The sequence below is a fragment of the Hylobates moloch genome, unplaced genomic scaffold (genome assembly GCF_009828535.3).
Source record: "Hylobates moloch isolate HMO894 unplaced genomic scaffold, HMol_V3 SCAFFOLD_24, whole genome shotgun sequence".
Taxonomy (NCBI): domain Eukaryota; kingdom Metazoa; phylum Chordata; class Mammalia; order Primates; family Hylobatidae; genus Hylobates; species Hylobates moloch.
Window position 1 is genome coordinate 27,350,976 of NW_026652299.1, and position 19,115 is coordinate 27,370,090.

The 19,115-nt window shown below is 44.6% G+C and overlaps 1 long non-coding RNA gene across 1 annotated transcript; it reads left to right on the forward strand.

Annotated features, from left to right (window-relative positions):
- Nucleotides 1–1,020: 1,020 nt before the first annotated feature.
- LOC131382408 (uncharacterized) lies at nt 1,021–18,442 on the forward strand. Its single transcript, XR_009211869.1, has 4 exons — nt 1,021–1,067; nt 2,339–2,563; nt 4,086–4,565; nt 18,118–18,442. It is a non-coding gene; the product is annotated as an uncharacterized LOC131382408 (long non-coding RNA).
- Nucleotides 18,443–19,115: the final 673 nt, after the last annotated feature.

A 19,115-nucleotide genomic window follows, 5' to 3' on the forward strand; every position in this document is an offset into this window, starting at 1 on the left:
TGCAGGTGTTTCCCAAATGCCATCAGCCTGTGGGGTGGGTAGGGGGCAATGAACACCTGCAGTGCCTTCCTGCCTTCTCGCCACCCCCACCAGCACCTCCTTGGAAATCTTTTCCTCTGGTCATGGTGGGAGGCTAGTCTTAGCCACTGCCATCTTTCCCATTAGTCTACGAGGGCTATGGTTGAAAGAAATGACCCACAATCCATGTCTACTCAGCTCCTTGAGGATCTCATCCCCAAAGCTGTGGAAGATTTCTTGTCCCTGTTTACTTCCACCCCCTGCCATCCTGGTTGCAATAGGAACCGTGACAGGAGCAGGGCACTGCTGGGGCGGAGGGGTCCTTGTCACCTGCTGGGCTGGTTGCAGGTCTGGATTCTTTTCCCCAGCCCCACCGCTATGTAGAGAGCACGCGATGCTCGGGACAGCCACGGTGCTGCCTCCTCTTCCCTCCCCTCCCCTCTTCTCCCCTCTCCCCTCCCCTCCCCTCCCCTCCCCTCCTCTCTCCTCACTTCTCCTCTCCTCCCCTTCTTGTACCATCCTGCAGTCAGCTGCCATTTCTCTACTCCTTCATCTGACTCTCTAGGCCACCAGCAGCAGAAGCTCCCAAGATGACCAATACTGTTTCTCGCTGGGAAGAAGGTGGTCTTTCCTTACGTATGTGAAAAAGTGTAGGCATGGAAGGAAAGCCAGAAGGAAAACTCGAAAGTGTTAACAGTGATGACACTCAGATAGTAAGGCTGCGATGTACCTTATAGAGAAAATATGTGTGTTAAATAAGGTAGGTGACCTTTTCTTCCTTCTATTTTTCTGTAGTTTTCTATTTTTCTGTAATGAGCATTTATGGCCTTTATAATTGGAGAAAAGAAAGAACAGGGGCTCAGAGAGGTTAGTTAATTAGGCCAAGGGGGCACTTGCTGTAGATTCACAGATACGTAGTTGGGGCTCAGGGACAAGGGTCGTTTTCTGGAACCCCGCCCAGCCCATATTTAACACTTGACCCAAATTTTTCTCTTTCCTTTAGGATAGAAAAATAATACATGCCAAAAGAATTTGAGGAACAAATTCAGGTAAGTCTGGTGATTCTGACACCACTGTGGAATTAAAAGATCACTAAACATAGCCTAAGATTTAAGGCCTGCTGGTGGAGGGAAGACAGATATTTTCATCTTTTTTAGGTCCTGAAGTTCGAAGAATGCATTAAAATTGTTTGTAATTGAAAGCGTTTGTGAGATAGTAGAAGCCACAGACTCACAGCTCTGGAAAGGAATTTTAACAGGTTATCCTGTTCAGACAAGACACCAGCATCTTCATTTACTTAGTCAGAAAATCAAGGCTCACATAAGCTAGGTGGTATATACACAGGCGCCCATGAAGAAAGTGGGTCTGCTTTGTTGAAGGTTATTTAGATGAGGCCGATAGACTGCAAAGACGGCACCAGTGATCTATCCCTGGATGCACATTCTGTTTCTTCCATCAATGGCCGGGGGGGTTGGGGGACTGTTTCCTCTCCTCTTGACTGGGCAGGCTCTGTGACATCTTTTGACTGAATGTCACAGTCTTGGAGTGACACAGTGGACTTCTTGGCCCAGATTTTCAGAGGCCTTGTAGCTTCTATTTTGGCCATCTTTTAAATTATATTTTTATTTATTTATTTGTTTTGAGACATAATCTCACTCTACCACCCGGGCTGGAATGCAGTGGCAGAAATCATAGCTCATTGCAGCCTTGACCTCCCGGGCTCAAACGATCCTCCCACCTCAGCTACCTGAGTAGCTGGGACTGTAGGCATGTGCCACCACACCCAGCAAATTTTTGTATCTTTTATAGAGATAGTATCTCATCATGTTGCCCAGGCTGGTCTCTAACTGCTGGGATCAAGCGATCTGCCCACCCCCGCCTTCTGAAGTGCTGGGATTATAGATGTGAGCCACCGTTCCTGGCCTGGGCCACTTTGAGATCCAGTTGCTGTGTCACGAAGCTAAGCCCAGTCAACCCACAGAATCATGAGAAATAATAAATCATTATTTTACGCCACCAAATTCTGGTGTAGCTTGTTATGCAGCCACAGCTAACCAAAAGTTACGGTCAACTATCGTTTGGAAACATATGAATTTTGGGGTTACTTCTCTATGTAATTCTGCTGAAGTTTCTGTCAGTTAGAGGAGTCCCCTCTAATAATAGCGGTGATAGTAGCAGTGATAATAACAATGAACGTCGTGACACAAAGAGTTAGGACTTGACAGGTATGGAGTTTGTAGTGAGATGAAGATCATGAAAATAAATGACATCACATTTTTGTAAGCGATGAATCCCACACCTATGTTATTTATCTCCTCAGCCCTTAGACAGGTCAAGGAAACAGCCCTCCAGTCTTCCTCAAGAAATGTAGACTGAATCAGCATTTACCCTCCCCTGGAAGAACGCAGGAGCTATGCATTCCTGGTATCTCAGCAGGGCTTTTGGGAAAAGCAGAACTGGGCTGGAGTCACGGTTTCCGGGCTGACTCTAGATTTTCCCTGGCTCTTGTCACCTGTGATGGCTGGAGAGTATCTGAAGATGACGGGTGACTCCAGGACCTACGGTTCCCTCCTTAGGAGCAGGGTGGGGTACCAGGTTGCACACAGGTGATGATGGGGGTGGTGGGATGTCCAGCACACAGCTTGGGGAGCAGGATTTGAGATAGTCACCCCACTTTCTGGTGATACAGACCCCCCACTCCCAGTGACACAAGATGGTTGGACCCACGGCTGATTTACTGCCTTACTCCCATTCTTTATGGGGCCAGTTTTAATGAGCACCCAAGCAGAAATGCCTTTGACTCCTGCACTGTGAATAACCGTTATTAATAAAAGGGCAAGCTGCTTGCCATGGAACCTTGCATATTTCCATATTAATAACGCCATAAACTCCCCCAAAACGACATCTCAGCCACTCAAAATGCAGAGGCTCGCTTCTGTGCACTCAGGGGCTGAGGACGGGGCTAGTGAGCTCCAGAAGGAGCAACGCAGTGGGCCCTGCCTGGGATCCCAGGCCCTGGGTCCTTGCTCTCCCCGTGCCCAGCTCCCTTCTCTCCCATGTGTGTCCCCATGGGGTCTCCCTCTAGGGAGCAAGTAGCCAATTCCATGGGGTGACTGGAGGAGGGTCAGGAAGTTCTGTCTGCTTTCAGATATCTTCCACATGAGTCTGCCAATTTGTCTGAGGGTCCATCATTTAAAAACTCAATTAACCTGAGTCCTCAAGTTACTCCAAACTCCTGGATTCCTATATGAAAAGGCAAATACCTTAGGGACAGAGTGTAGAGATTTCATCAGTTTTCAATAATAGGCTGTTGGCAATTAATGTCATTGATTCACGTGACATATTTGCTGAGCATCTACTGTGTTCTAGGAGCTGGGAATATGGTAGTGAAAAAAACACACACAAAATCCATGCCCTCCGGAAGCTTCAAGTGGAGGGAGATAAATGGTAAACAAATAAATATGTGAAACGTGTAGCACGTCGGACGGTGAGAAACATGACATTAAATAAAGTGCAGAGGAGAATGGGGAGTAGCTACACTGGGGAATTCGTGAAGTCATTTCCCACAGGGCGGTTGGCCAAGAGCAGATGCTTGGAAGATTCTCTTCAGGGACAGAGGTGTCTGGGAGAGGGCGAATTTGGGGCCACTCCTCCACATAGAGTGGCTTCCTCTCCCCTAGGTCAGGTTCCAGAGGAAGAGAGATCTCAGAAAGAAATCATGTCTCTCTAGGTCGGGTGTGATGGCTCACGCCTGTAATCCCAGCACTTTGGGAGGCCGAGGCAGGCAGATCACCTGAGGTCAGGAGTTCAAGACCAGCCTGGCCAACATGGTGAAACCCCACCTCTACTAAAAAAAAAACCACGAAAATTAGCCGGGCGTGGTGGCAGGTGCCTATAATCCCAGCTACCCGGGAGGCTGAGGCAGGAGAATCACTTAAACCTGGGAGGCAGAGATTTCAGTGAGCTGAGATTGCACCATTGCACTCCAGCCTGGGGGACAAGAGCGAGACTTTGTCTCAAAAACAAAAACAAAAAAAAGAGAAATCATGTCTCTCTTCTCTTTCCAGCCAATGTCCTTAGCTTGTGAAGCTTGGATGATGGCCGGGGCCCTCAGACCCCTTGGCCCCTCCTCAACTGCAGGTCTTCAAAAGCCCAACCCCTGTTCGTCATTTCTGTGGCTCCTCAGGGAGTCTTACTCTTCTGCTTCAAGCTGCTGGGTTTGACTCTGAGCAGTTTCTGTGCAGCCACAAAGATTCTTATGTGAGACACACTGCTGCTTCAGAGTGCTCCAACCCGTCTCCCCCGATTAAACACTAACCAGGGCTGCCACAGCAAAGTGGCTTGAATGGGTGACGTCAACAACAGATTTACTTTCTCATAGTTCTGGAGGCAGGTGTCCAGGATCAAGGTGGTGGCAAGGCTATTCCTTCTGTGGCCTCTCTCCTTGCCTTGTGGATGACCGTCTTCTCCGGGTCTTTCCAAGATCTCTCCTCTGTGCATGTCAGTGTCCTCGCTTCCTCTTCTTATGAAGACACCGGTCAGGTTGGGTGAGTGCCTGCCTACGTGACCTCATTTGAACTGAGTTATCTTTATAAAGACTGTCTCTAAACATAGTCCTATTCTGAGGTACTGGGTGTTAGGATTTCAACACATAAATTTTGGGGGGACACAGCTCAGCCCATAGGATGAGCAACTTGCCCTTTGCAGAAGGTCCATGTGGGAGAGGAGGAGGGGCTTACTCCACACTCTCCATGGCAACTGCTCAGTCTCTGGGTATTTGGTTCTTTCACAGTCCCGTCTTGGCCCTTCCACCAGCGGGCTTTTCCTTTTTCAGTTTTAGATTGCTGATCTTTGTCCATCATCATCCAGCGTCACTCACTCTTCTTCTTCCTTGTTCCCCAGAGGTTATTGCTGGCCTCCTCTTCTCCCTTTGTCTTTGCCTCTGGAAACTCCTGATTATGACCAGGAGCTTCCCCCTTCTTCTAATGGGGAGGTGTCGGTTGCCACCCAGAGCACGAGGTTGGCTTCCTCCCCAAATAATGACCCCAGAGCTTTCCCATACCTCAGCACTCTTCCTGGGGACTTCTCATGCCTGTCACTGGAGTGGCAGCTTCTTCACCAGCTTAGCTATGGAAGGCACAGCTGGTGGACACCTGATTTCATCTGGGAAGCAATGACCCAGTTAAAAATGCTCATCTTGGCCGGGCACAGTGGCTCATGCCTGTAATCCTAGCACTTTGGGAGGCCGAGGCAGGCAGATCACAAGGTCAGGAGTTCGAGACCGGCTTGGCCAACATGATGAAACCCCGTTCCTACTAAAAATGCAAAAATTAGCTGACTGTGGTGGCACGTGCCTTCAATCCCAGCTATTTAGGAGGCTGAGGCAGGAAAATCACTTGGGAGGTGGAAGTTGCAGTGAGCTGAGATTGAGCCACTGCATTCCAGCCTGGGCGACAGAGCAAGACTCCTTCTCAAAATAATAAATAAATTAAAAAAAATGATCATCTTAAGGCCAGGTGCGGTGGCTCACACCTGTAATCCCAGCACTTTGGGAGGCCAAGGCAGGCAGCTCACGAGGTCGAGAGATCGAGACTATCCTGGCCAACATGGTGAAACCCCATCTTTGCTAAAAATACAAAAATTAGCCAGGCGTGGTTGCGGGAGCCTGTAGTCCCAGCTACTTGGGAGGCTGAGGTGGGAGAATCACTTGAACCCAGAAGGTGGAGATTGCAGTGAGCCGAGACTGTGCCACTGCACTCCAGCCTGAGCAACAAAGCAAGATTCTGTCTAAAAAAAAAAAAAAAAAAAAGCTCATCTTCCAGGACTCCCTTGCAGGAGAGGGCGGCCATGTGACACCATTCTGGCTAATAAAGTGGAAGTGGAAGTCACCAGGTAGTGCCCTGGGAGAACTTGGAAAAGGGACACATGTTCACTAGCACAACCATCAGCCCTTTGCCATCTGCATCTTCCAGCCTGGGATGAGAATGCAGCAGCCGCCGTCCATGACCTGCATGTTGACAACCAAATGTAGGGCTGACAGGGAAGGAAAAGAGAAGGAAGGGGGTCCTTAGTAACATCTTTGAGCACTAGCCCTAGGCAACTACTTCCAGGTGTTTTGTTACATGAGACAAATGATTCCTAATTTGTTAAGGTAGATTTTTTTTTTTCTGAGACGGAGTCTCGCTCTGTCACCCAGGCTGGAGTGCAGTGGCGCAATCTCGGCTCACTGCAAGCTCCGCCTCCCGGGTTCACGCCATTCTCCTGCCTCAGCCTCTCTGAGTAGCTAGGACTACAGGCGCCCGCCAACACGCCCGGCTAATTTTTTTGTATTTTTAGTAGAGACGGGGTTTCCCCGTGGTCTCGATCTCCTGACCTCGTGATCCGCCCACCTCGGCCTCCCAAAGTGCTGGGATTACAGGCGTGAGCCACCACGCCCAGAGAGTAGATTTTTTTTTTGAGGTATTCAACCAAATGCAGTCCCGACTAATACACTTTTGGGATTGTGTATTTGTGGTTCAGTAGAGCAAGAATCAGCTACAGAGGCAGGAAGAAAAAGTCTGGTAGATGGCCTGGGATTAGGTCCTAATTCAAATTTTCACCTCAGGATAGTGCCAGGTCTTTGGTGCACGTGTGTCCTCTCCTTGGCTGGCGGCTTTCACTTTTCTCTCTCCCTTCCCCAGAGCTCGTGGTTGCAATGTGCCTGCTCATCTGAATCTTCCTGGCCTTGAATGTCCTCTTCTCAGCATCCAGGAATGTTCAAATATTCATCCAACAACCAGTCTGGGCTAATGAGCCAGGCATGGTGTCTGGTGTATAGTTAGCATTCAGCACATAGACCTTAACTGAGTTAACAAATAGAAGATGATAATGGGAGCTATTGGTAGGTAACATGCACATATTTATCATGCATTTGCTTATTCATCAATTTAAAGGAAAGTTTGTTTTCTCTCATTGTAAGAAACAGCATTAGCTGTCCTTTTACTGTGTGTTAGACGCCATGTTAGGTGCTTTGCTTTTATTTTTGCTTATCTTCAAAAGAAGTCTGCAGGGTAGATATTGTGCCCATTTTATAGATGAAGAAAATGAGATTTAGAAAGCCAAAGGCACAAACACAGTAAATGGTGAAGCAAATATTCAAATGCTCTGAAGTTAACGCTTTTTTCAATATAGTATAGTAAATATACCACGCTGCAGTTCATAAAATTAATGCATGCTTATTAGAGCATAAATATTTATATACATATATGTATACATGGAATATATAGGTCATATGTGTATAGTTTCTATAGAAATTATAGCAAAATAGAAAAAATGGCTTAATCTCTCCACATAGTTCGGCTTCTACACATATATTTCAGATGATTGAAGTCAAACTACAGGAGCAAATTATTTGTACACTTGCTATGTACCAGGAGTTGTCACAAGTTTGGTTTTTATTCACCTATCACTTAGCATGAGCATTTTTCATTGTCCATGCACTTTAATGCATTGATCAAATGCATTAATCAATCAATGATTAATGCTTCAATCCAAGCTCCTGCCTTTGTGTCTGGTCATTGATGGCATGCATTTTCACTTGCTGCAGGAGAGCACTGGGGGCCATGGGCTTTGGGCACCTTAGAACCCTCAACAGGCCGGGCATGGTGGCTCACGCTTGTAATCCCAGCACTTTGGGAGGCCGAGGTAGGCGGACCACGAGGTCAGGAGATCGAGACCATCCTGGCTAACACGGTGAAACCCCGTCTCTACTAAAAATACAAAAAATTAGCCGGGCGTGGTGGTGGGCGCCTGTAGTCCCAGCTACTCGGGAGGCTGAGGCAGGAGAATGGCGCAAACCCGGGAGGTGGAGCTTGCAGTGAGCCGAGATCGCGCCACTGCACTCCAGCCTGGGCGACCACACCCGGATAATTTTTTTTTTATAGAGACGGTTTCATACTGGCCAGGTTTGACTGCCTGATTCAGGTGATCCACCTCCCTCGTACAGGCGTGAGCCACTGTGCCCAGCCTAGGAATAACTTTATGACCTTGGGATAGGCAATTATTTCTTTGATATTACAAAAACACAATCCACGAAGAAAAAGTAGATAAACTGGACTTCATCAAAATTAAAAACTTTTGTGCTTCAAAGTAGAGTATAAAGAAAGTGAAAAGAGACAAAATATTTGCAAATTACATATCTGATGAGATCAGGTGCATTCAGGGTGGTATGGCTGTAGACTGCAAATTGCATATCTAATAATATCTAGTCTCCAGAAGACATAAAAAATTCTTACCAGGCAACAACAAAAACACAAGTAACCAATTAAAAAGTAGGCAAGAAATCTAAATAGATATTCCTCCAAAGAGTGACCAATAAGGACATGAAAACATGCTCACATTATTAGCTATCAGGGAAATGCGGATCAAAACCACAATGAGATATCACTTCACACCTGCTAGGATGGCTACAATAAAAAAGACTGATAATAAGTGTTGGCAAGAATGTGGGGAGACTGGAACCCTCATATACAGCTAATGGGAATGTAAAATGGCATAGCCACTTTGCAAAAACAGTATGGCAGTTCATCAAATGTTTAAACATAGAAGTAGATATCCATTTATAATTGATGAATGGATAAACAATATGGGGTATCAATTCTATTCACCTATAAAAAGGAATGAAGAATTGATAAATGCTACGACATGGATGAACCTTGAAAAGATTATGTCAAATGAAAGAATCCAGCCACAAAAGGCTACAAACTACATGATTTCACTGATATGAAATGTCCAGAATGGGTGGCTCTTTAGAGATAGAAAATAGATTAGTGGTTGCCTGGGGTTCAGGGCTGTGAAGAGGGACTGGGGGTAATGGCTAAGGGGTGCTGGGTTTCTTTTTGGGTTAATAAACATATTCTATTATTGATTGTGGTGATGGGTACTCAACTTTGTGAATATGCTAAAAGCCATTGAATTGTACACTTTCAATGGGAGAATTGCATGTGATATTAGGAGGCTACTTGGAACACATCAGTGTTTGAATTTGTTCCCGTGTCTGTGTTTAGGGAGGCCCCTACTGTTTCCCATCGCAAGCTGGCTTCCCCCCTCAGGGTGTTCAAGCTGCTCTATTGTCTGCATGAGTATCTTCCTCCATAGGTTGGCCCAGAAGACTGGTTAGGGACCTTGGGGCTTGAAGAATGACATGGTGGTGAATTCTCTGGGTTTTCTTTTTTTATATTATTTTATTATACTTTAAGTTCTGGGATACATGTGCAGATCGTGCAGGTTTGTTACATAGGTATACATGTGCCATGGTGGTTTGCTGCACCCATGAACCTGTCATCTACATTAGGTATTTCTCTTAATGCTATCCCTCCCCTAACCCCCCACCCCTCCGACAGGCCCTGGTGTGTGATGTTCCCCTCCCTGTGTCCATGGGTTCCATTGTTCAACTCCCACTTATGAGTAAGAACATGTGGTGTTTGGTTTTCTGTTCCTGTGTTACTCTGGGTTTTCTTTTTGCCTCTCTTATTTTCCAGATGGGAAGCTGGGGGAAGTGTCAACCTGAAACCATTAACAGGCACAGAAAAAAAGAAAAAGCCCCAAGAAAAGCCTGTTTATTCTAGCCAAAAGACCAAGAAATGGCCATCCAAGAAGACAATACTCACCTGATTCCAGCCAAACACAGAAAGAAAAACTGCTCCCTATGCCCACCCAGACCCCATGGTGTTGGTGGGGCTGAGTGGGGAGCTGCATTTCTGGCCCCACCTGGAGTCAGTGAAATTACACCTGAACCTGGTGGCGTGAGGTGATGAGTGTGTGGGCTCGGCTTCTGCTGGTGTCAGTGTGCCCCAGCTGGGAGCTGAATGTCCACTCCCACTTTGGCCTTCATGCTCTTTCTAAATAGGGTGGCTGCCTACAGAAAAAAAAGAAAAAAGGTTGAGTGGGATCTAGAGTCTTAATGCACAATGTCCTTCTAAGGAATGTGGTTTTGCCAAGAACCAGGAAAATCTCAGTTTGAATGAGAAAGACAATCAATAGACATCATCACAGAGATGATACAGAAATTAGATGGTAAAGCAGCCATCACTAAAATGCTGCAATAAGCAGTTACAAACATGTTTGAAACAAATGAAAAATAAAGTCTTAGCAAGGCACCTGAACATATAAGGAAAAGCAAATGAAAAGTTTAGAACTAAAAAATACAATAACTGAAATAAAAAAAGTGTGTGCACTCGATAGCAGAATGAATATAAAAGAGGAAATAATTGGTGAACTTGAAGACAGAACAACAGAAATTACCTGATTTGAACAGTGGGGAAACAGATGGAAAAAAAATGCAAGAGCCTCAGGGATCTGTGGGACAACAACAAAAGATCTAATATTTGTATTACTGGAGTTCCAGAAGGAGATAAGGAAGTATGAGCTGAAAAAGATTTGGAGAAATGATGATTGAAAACTTGCCAAATTTGGCAAAAGACACAAACCAAACTTGGCAAAAGACACGAACCAACAGAGGCTAATGAATCCCAGACAAGACAAGCCCAAAGAAATCTACACTGAAATCATCAGTCAAAAACTAAAGACAGAGAAAAATCTTGAAAGCATCTAGAGAGATAAGGCATTACCTTTAAAGAGATGATGGAGGGGCCGGGTGTGGTGGCTCATGCCCGTAATTCCAACACTTTGGGAGGTGGTGGCGGGTGGAGATGTTGGCGGATTTCTTATAAGTGAATGCAGAGGCCAGAAGGAAGAGAAACATTTTTCAAGTAAAATGCTGACTTGCTCCAAAATGTCTTTTTCTGCTGCCTTAAATTCACACCTTTTTTTTTTTTTTTTATTTGGTGTTTTCACTCTTGTTGCCCAGGCTGGAGTGCAATGGCACAATCTCGGCTCACTGAAACCTCTGCCTCCTGGGTCCAAGTGATTCTCTTGCCTCAGCCTCCCAAGTAGCTGGGATTACAGGCATGTACCACTACACCCGGCTAATTTTTTTGTATTTAGTAGAGATGGGGTTTCACTATGTTGGTCAGGCGGTTCTCAAACTCCTGACCTCAAGTGATCCACCCACCTCGACCTCCCAAAGTGCTGGGATTACAGGCAACTCACACCATTCTTAATTCCTTTATTTAAGCATTACCTTCTCCACGAGCATTACTCATAAATTGTAGTTTCATCTTCTTAGTGGAAATGTTAACTTTTTTTCATTAAAGCTTTGTCTAGATAATTCTTTTTTTTTTGAGATGGAGTCTCGCTCTGTCGCCCAGGCTGGAGTGCAGTGGTGCAATCTCGGCTCACTGCAAGCTCCACCTCCCGGGATCACGCCATTCTCCTGCCTCAGCCTCTCTGGTAGCTGAGACTACAGGCGCCTGCCATCACGCCCGGCTAATTTTTTGTATTTTTATTAGAGACGGGGTTTCAGCGTGGTCTCGATCTCCTGACCTCGTGATCCACCTGCCTCGGCCTCCCAAAGTGCCGGGATTACAAGCGTGAGCCACCGCGCCCGGCCGATAATTCTTAAAAATAATTATTGTGATTAAATATCTTAACTTTTCTAATTGGTTATTGCTAAGTTATGGAAAATCTATTATTCTGAAAATTTAGCTTGTATTCTAGCTATATTGCTGAATTCCTATGAATTTTAATAGTTTTAGAGCTTATTCTTTGTAATTTATAGATAAACAAAATATCACCCAACAATGCATTCTTCTCTATGCCATTTTAAAATGTTCAATTCTTATTTCCATTTCATGTATTTATAGTATTGGCTAAAAAAATCTAGAAAAAGGGTAATAATAATTGTTGTAGGAAGTAGTCTTGTTTTTAATTTTAACTAGCAGTGTTTAATTTTAACTAGTAGTGTTTTCTAAAGTGTGTTTCATGTGGTTCTAAGGTTTCTGAATGTTTTGGTAATGTTCAGCTAAACAGAATATATAGTATATATATATACACTGCACAGCTTCTGAGTCTTAGATAGGACAGTGCTCACTGTGCATTTTCAGGAGGTGAGGGCAGCAGGCAAGGGCCCCTTCCTCTTTTTCGCTTTATTTGTAGAGTCTTTCATGCATCAGTTGTTAGATAGTTGGCCCTCCAAATCTCATGTTGAAATTTGATCTCCAACATGAAAGGTGGGGCCTATTGCCAGGTGTTTGGGTCATGGAGGTGGATCCCTCATAAAGGGCTTGGTGCTGTCCTTGTGGTAACGAGTAAGTTCCAGCTCTATTGGTTCCCATGAGAATTGGTTGTTGAAAAGAAGCTGGGATTTCCTTCCCATCTCTCTCTTCCTTCTTCCCTTGCTATGTGATGCCTGCTCCCCTTCCCCTTCTGCCATGAGTGGAAGCAGCCTGAGGTGTTCACTAGAAGCAGATACTGGCATCGTGCTTCTGATAGTCTGCAGAACCGTAAAACCTCTTTTCTTTATAAATTACCCAGCCTCAGGTATCCCTTTCCAGCAATGCAAATGGACTAAGACAGTTGTCTAGGGGCACACTTGGGGAAATGCTGCTTTAGAATTTCCCTGGGATGTATGCTGCAAGGAGTTGGGTTGAAATGATATTCTCTGTAATAAAAGAAGTATCTTCCTAGTTTTGAAATATTCACTTCAGTTATCTTTGGCTCATGGAATTGGACTGGGAGAGTCAAATGATTAAAATGAAGTTATTCTGGCCGGGTGCGGTGGCTCACGCTTGTAATCCCAGCACTTTGGGAGGCCGAGGTGGGCGGATCACGAGATCAGCAGATCGAGACCACGGTGAAACCCCGTCTCTACTAAAAAATACAAAAAAATTAGCTGGGCGTGGTGGCGGGCGCCTGTAGTCCCAGCTACTCAGAGAGGCTGAGGCAGGAGAATGGCGTGAACCCGGGAGACGGAGCTTGCAGTGAGCCGAGATTGCACCACTGCACTCCAGCCTGGGCGACAGAGCGAGACTCTGTCTCAAAAAAAAAAAAAAAAATGAAGTTATTCTTTTTATTCTCATATTACCAAACGGTTTTAAATAAACTGGTATTAGCTTTAAAATTAATCAAGAACCCATGAAATGCAAATACTTCTGGAGAGAGAACATCTTCAGTATGGATTTGATCAGAATTGTTCTCTACGAGGAAGGAAGGTGCCATCTGAGGGTTCCTGTGTGTATGTGTGTGTGTGTGCGTGTGCGTGTGTGTGTGTGTGTGTGTGTGTAGGGAGCTGAAAGAGGAAGCCAGGACCGAGGTGGGAGTTTGAGGCACATCACTGAGTGGGTGACATCATTTTGCTGCTTGATTGGCTGCCAGCCAGAGGCCGTTAGGGGCCTGGGCTTTTTTTCTGCCCATTTCAATTGTAGCCAAATTCGCCGTCAGCAAGTCGAGTGAAAATCTTTCAGGCCAGTTGCTCACACATTTGGTGGATGAAATCAAATATTTGAATCACTTTTTCTGGCATTCAACAAATTCAATTTTTATGTAAAATCATCTCCTAACTCTTCAGAAAGCTGTTTATTTTTCTTCTAAGAAGGCACAAGTTCAATGCTCTTTTTCAAATGAATATAATTTCTTGAAAGCCAAAAATTATAGTTTTTAATGATGTTTTTCTTTTCTTGTGATGAAATACCTCTGATCTTGGTCTATTTAATGGCAACATTTGAATTTTCTTTCTCTCTCTTTCCTTCCTCCCCTCTTCCTCTCACCTCCCTTTCTTTCTTCCCTCTATTCTTTCTTCTTTCTTTCCTTCCTTTCTTCCTGGGAGAGGGACATCAGGAGGGGAAACTGTCTCTTCTGAAATTGTCTTTTCAAAATGCCTTTATTAAAGTCACCTATTAGTAGGATCTAGGAGATCCAACAAAGAAAAGAAATAACAACAGCAGCCACTCCTCTCCCCTGTGAGTATGTTAGCTTAGGTGGCAGAAGGGACTTTGCAGATGTAATCAAATTAAGGATTATTTTGTTTTTTAAAGACAGGAGTCTCACTATATTGTCTAGGCTGGTCTTGAACTCCTGGACTCAAGTTCAAACAACTAATGTCTGTTTACTAAGCACTTTCCATATGAGAGGGACTATTCTAAGTGCTTTGCATGTATCATCTTATTTGAGCCTCACAACACTCCTGTGAGCAGGAATTATCCATAGATCTGAGGAAACAGAGAGGTTAAGTAATTCACTCAAGATCACACAGTTAGTAAATTACAGAGTCAGAACTTGAATCCATGCGTCTTCCACTATCTACTTCAACCAGCTAAATTTATTGTACAAGTTAGAAATTATGAGTGACTTCAAATTAAGGTATTTCCCTCGAGAGAAGAAAAAAATACGAACCTATTGATACTCTGGTGGAAAGAGAGAGAAAGCAGGGGAAAGGGGAAGAAATTTCAGAAGAAATGAATCAACAGATGATCTGATGTCAGAACGTGGGGGGATTTCACTCCCTTCATTTTACTAGTAAGGAAACTGAGGCCCAGAGAGGGGAGGGGTCCAGTCTTGGCTGCAGCAGGTGTTGGTTCAGAGCCTGGTGTGGAGTCCAGCGCTGGTGGTTTCCAACCCAGTCCTCCTCTCCTTCCATCTTACCAGGCTGCCTTCCAAATGATATATGTTTTAAGGCTCCAATGTAGTTGTTTTTAGAATGTCAAAGCCATTAGAAATTCCACGTGATGGAATGAACTTAACGAGAGCCTACTTTCCCTTTCAAAAAGTGGGAGAAGCTCCCAGACTTGTTACTGAAGCTTGAGGACACCACTTGTAGTTCTATTTACAGTTACAGCTCAACTTCCGTTTCACATCTCAGAAACTGGGCCCTGATCAAAGCTGAGGTGTCCCGTTTCTTCTGTCATTCAAAGATCATATGCAGTATTTTGTGTTGTCTTCTTGATTGAGGTCAAAGCCAACTGACTTGGTAAATACTGGGAACTTCCTCACTAAGGAATCCAGACGGATGCTGCTAGGTCTGTTCTAGAACCAGACAAGATTTCCCCCTTCTGGGATTCCCCCCACCCCCAATTTTCGGATTTTATGGTTTCTATGGCATCCTGGGCTTCTGCCTGGCATGGGGTTCAGTTTCAGCCACACCACTTAGTGTGTGTGTGTGACTTTCATTAATCACAACAGCTAACACTGTTAATAGCACTTATTTTGTGCCAGATGGTTTTCTCTAGCACTCCCTGTATGTTAACTCATTTGTACTTTTAAGAACCTTCTCAGGCCGAATAATAGCTCCCCAACAAGGTTCACATCCTAATCCCTGGGACCTGTGAGTATGTTAGCTTAGTTGGCAGAAGGACTTTGCAGATGTAATCAAATTAAGGGTTATTTTGTTTTTTAGAGACAGGAGTCTCACTATATTGTCCAGGCTGGTCTTGAACTCCTGGACTCAAGTGATCCTCCCTCCTCGGCCTTCCAACGTGCTGGGATTACAGGCATGAGCCACAACAACCGGCTGAGTTCGGAATCTTGAGATGGGAAGATTGTTTTGGATTTGAGTGGGCTCAATGTAATCATGAGGGTCCTTTATGAGAGGGAGGGAGTAGGTCAGGGAGAAGAGAAGATGCTGGCATTGAAGATGGAGGAAGGGCCTGGGAGCAGCTTCAAAAAGCAGAAGCAAATCTTCCCCTGGGGCATCTGGAAGGAACCAGCCATGTGGACACGCTGATTTTAGCTCCGTAACACTTCATTTAAACCTCTGGCTTTCAGAACCGTAAAAGATAAAATGTGTGTTGCTTTAAGCCAGTACATTTGTGGTAATTTGTTACAGCAGCTATGGGAAACGATTCCAGGTAGGTACTAGTATCGTCTTCGTTTTACCTATGAGGAGACTGAGGCTCGGGCCCAAGGTCACACAGTCAGAAAATGGCACAACTCGGAACAAACCTTTTTCTCTCTGGCTCCAGAGATGGTCCATTTGACTAATATGATGTTTGACCTAAGGCAAGTTACTTGACTTCATCATCCTCAGTTTTCTCATCTCTATTAATCCTTATATTACCGGATAAGAGGACTAAGTGAGCTATAACGCATAATATCCTAGGTGTGGTCGTGGTAATGACGATGATGACAACAATAAAAGATGTCACTTGTGAGGCGCAGGAGGTCAGCACTGCACAAGCTTTGGGCGGGAGAGTGTGGAGTAGGGAGAGACCCGGAATGTTTCCAAAAGGGGGCTTCTGCTGGCGTCTTCTGGTCTTCCGCTGGCGTCTTCTGGGCTTCCCCTGGCGTCTTCTGGGCTTCCGCTTCCTTTGGCTTTGTTCTCAGCAGTCAAACGCCTCTTTTCAAACTTCTACCTTAGCAGGTTTCCTCACACACCAATTCCTTGCTCAATTTTTTTTTTTTGAGACAGAGTCTCACTCTGTCACCCAAGCTGGAGTGCAATGGCACGATCTAGGCTCATTGCAACCTCCACCTCCTGTGTTCAAGCGATTCTCCTGACTCAGCCTCCCAAGTAGCTGGGATTACAGGCATGCACCAGAATGTCCGGCTAATTTTTGTAATTTTAGTAGAGATAGGGTTAGGGTTTCACTATGTTGGCCCGGCTGGTATGGAACTCATGGCCTCAAGCAATCAGCCCGCCTTGGCCTCCCAAAGTGCTGGGATTATAGGAGTGAGCCACCGTGCCCGGCCCCTAGCTCAATTTTTAAACCAGCCCTTTTATGCCAAAATCTAGTGGCAGGGCAGACTCCACCTAGGAGACTGTCATCTGTGCCAGGGCTGACGGAGGCCTTTGGGACACCCTGCTTGCTGTCCCAAAAGCCCCTGGTCAAGTTGACGGTTCAGACCCAAGTTGAGAGGGAAGTGCTAATGTCAGAATAGGGAAAGGAGATTTTGAGAGAAAAGACCAAAAGTAGATATATATGCATACATGGAAGTTTTTTTCTGATCATAAAAGGACTCTATGTTCATAGTACAAAATATAGAAGTGTATTAAGAGTAAAAGTCTCCCATAATTTTACACTAGAGAGATCACTGTTAATATTTCCTGTGTATTTCCTACTAATCTTTTTTTCTGCCTGTATAAATACTGTGAACAGTTTTGTGCTTTTTTTTTGCAGTTAATGGTATATTGTGATTGCCTCTTTATACCATTAAATTGTGTCCAAAGGATGTTATTTTTATTAGTTCTATAAGATATTCTATTTATATTCCATTCTCTTTATATCTAGATGGAAACCAAGAATGAGTCTCACTAGTATTTTAAAGGTTTCTTATGACTTTCTTGTTGATTATTTGGGTCCATTTTTTTTTCTTTTTGGTGGAGCAAGAACCCAGCAGAGTTGAGTTTTAATGGGAACAGGAGGGAGAAGAGGTTGAGAAAGTGAGTCTTTTTGCATAGGGGCTGTGCATGTGTGTGTGTATCTTTGTGGAGTGAAGAGGGTGTCGCCTTGATATCCGGAGGTTCCCCCCATATGCTATCCATGGGGCTTCTTGGATTCCGCCGTTGTATTTCAGAAGCTCATCAGTTGAAGAAGCTGCATAAAGCTTGTTCTGAGATGTGGCTTTTTGTGGGCTGGGGCCTAATACAGCAAAACAAAGAAACAAGGTTTACAATCTTTCTGATTGGTTTCCTCATTATTTGTTTATTTTTGAGACAGAGTTTGGCTCTTGTTGCCCAGGATGGAGTGCAATGGTGCGATCTCAGCTCACTGCAACCTCCGCCTCTCGGGTTCAAGAGATTCTCCTGCCTCAGCCTCCTGAGTAGCTGGGATTAACAGATGCCCATCATCACACCCAGCCAATTTTTTGTATTTTTAGTAGAGATGGGGTTTCACCATGTTGGCTAGGCTGGTCTCGAACTCCTGACCTCAGGTGATCCACCTGCCTTAGCCTCTCTAAGTGCTGGGATTACAGGTGTGAGGACTGCGCCCAACCGGGTTTCCTCATTTTTTTCAGGCTTGAAATTTGAAGACATTAATAACAACTTCCCAAGATGCATTTTTTCAAAAGCATGAGAAGGCTCCAGTTTGGAACAAGTGCTGAGATGGATGGTGAGTCAGGGTCAAGTTCTGGGCTGCCTTTGCACCTGGGCTTGTCTTTATCCTAGCTTGTGGTAACCATTCTCCAAAAATGACCCCCTAATCAACCATGCCTCCCGGTATTTCTTCCCTTGTGTAGTCCTCTTCCCTTGAATCCAGGCTAGATCTCTGACTTGATTTTGATCCATAGAATGCAACAGAAGAGACTGCATGGCTTCTGAGGTTGCAGCTTTTGGGAGAAGCCATCTACCATTGATGACAGACATGCCGTGTGGAAACCCAACCAGCCATGTGGAGAGGCTACCTGGACAGAGGCACAGGGCCAGCACCAGCTGTGGAGACAGACATGTGAGTAAAGAAATCATCTTTGATGTACAGCCAAGTTGAGCCTTCAGATGACTCTGATTTCAGACACCTTTAGAAAAAACCACATGAAAGACTCTAAATAGAAGCCTCCCAGCTGATCCCAGTTAACCTACAGTGTTGAAGGGGGATAATAATAAATTGTTTTAAGCTGCTAAGTTTTGTGGGCCTTTGTTGCATAGCAATAGATTATCCAAACTAATTTTTTTTACTGCAAGGTATTCTAGGTGTCTGTTGAGCTCAGGAAACTGGGAACTCCTTCAAGGCAGGGCCCGCGTTTTAGTATTTTTGTTACTGTGAGCTAAATCCTTCAGCATGGAGAGGCAAACCTGGAATATTCAAACAGTACTTTGTTAAAAGTCTTGGGATAACAGAAGAAGCAAATACAGAGAAGTGTATGAAATGCTAATCTGTCTACAAAATGTATCATTCATTTTCTGCTGTGGTCCACCATGGGATGCTTCTATTCCAGGCACTTGACCAGCTTCTAGGTGACAGAGGCCATTTTTTCCTTTACATATTTTTGAAAAAGTAAATACACTGATTTAAAATAAATTGGTTTAAAATCAAAAGATACAAAAGTCTCCCTCTCATCCCCGTCCACAGCGACCTGGTTCCCTCCTAAAGGCTCCAATAATACCAGTTTCTTGTGTACTGTCCAGGAAATATTTGATCACCTGTATAAGCATTTTATATGTGCATATGCTATACATCTATCTGCACATATATGGAATACATATGCTTATGTATGCTAGCATACTATGTGCACTTTTTTCATATAATAATATATCTTGGAGATCTTCCCATATCATTCTTTTTTATGGC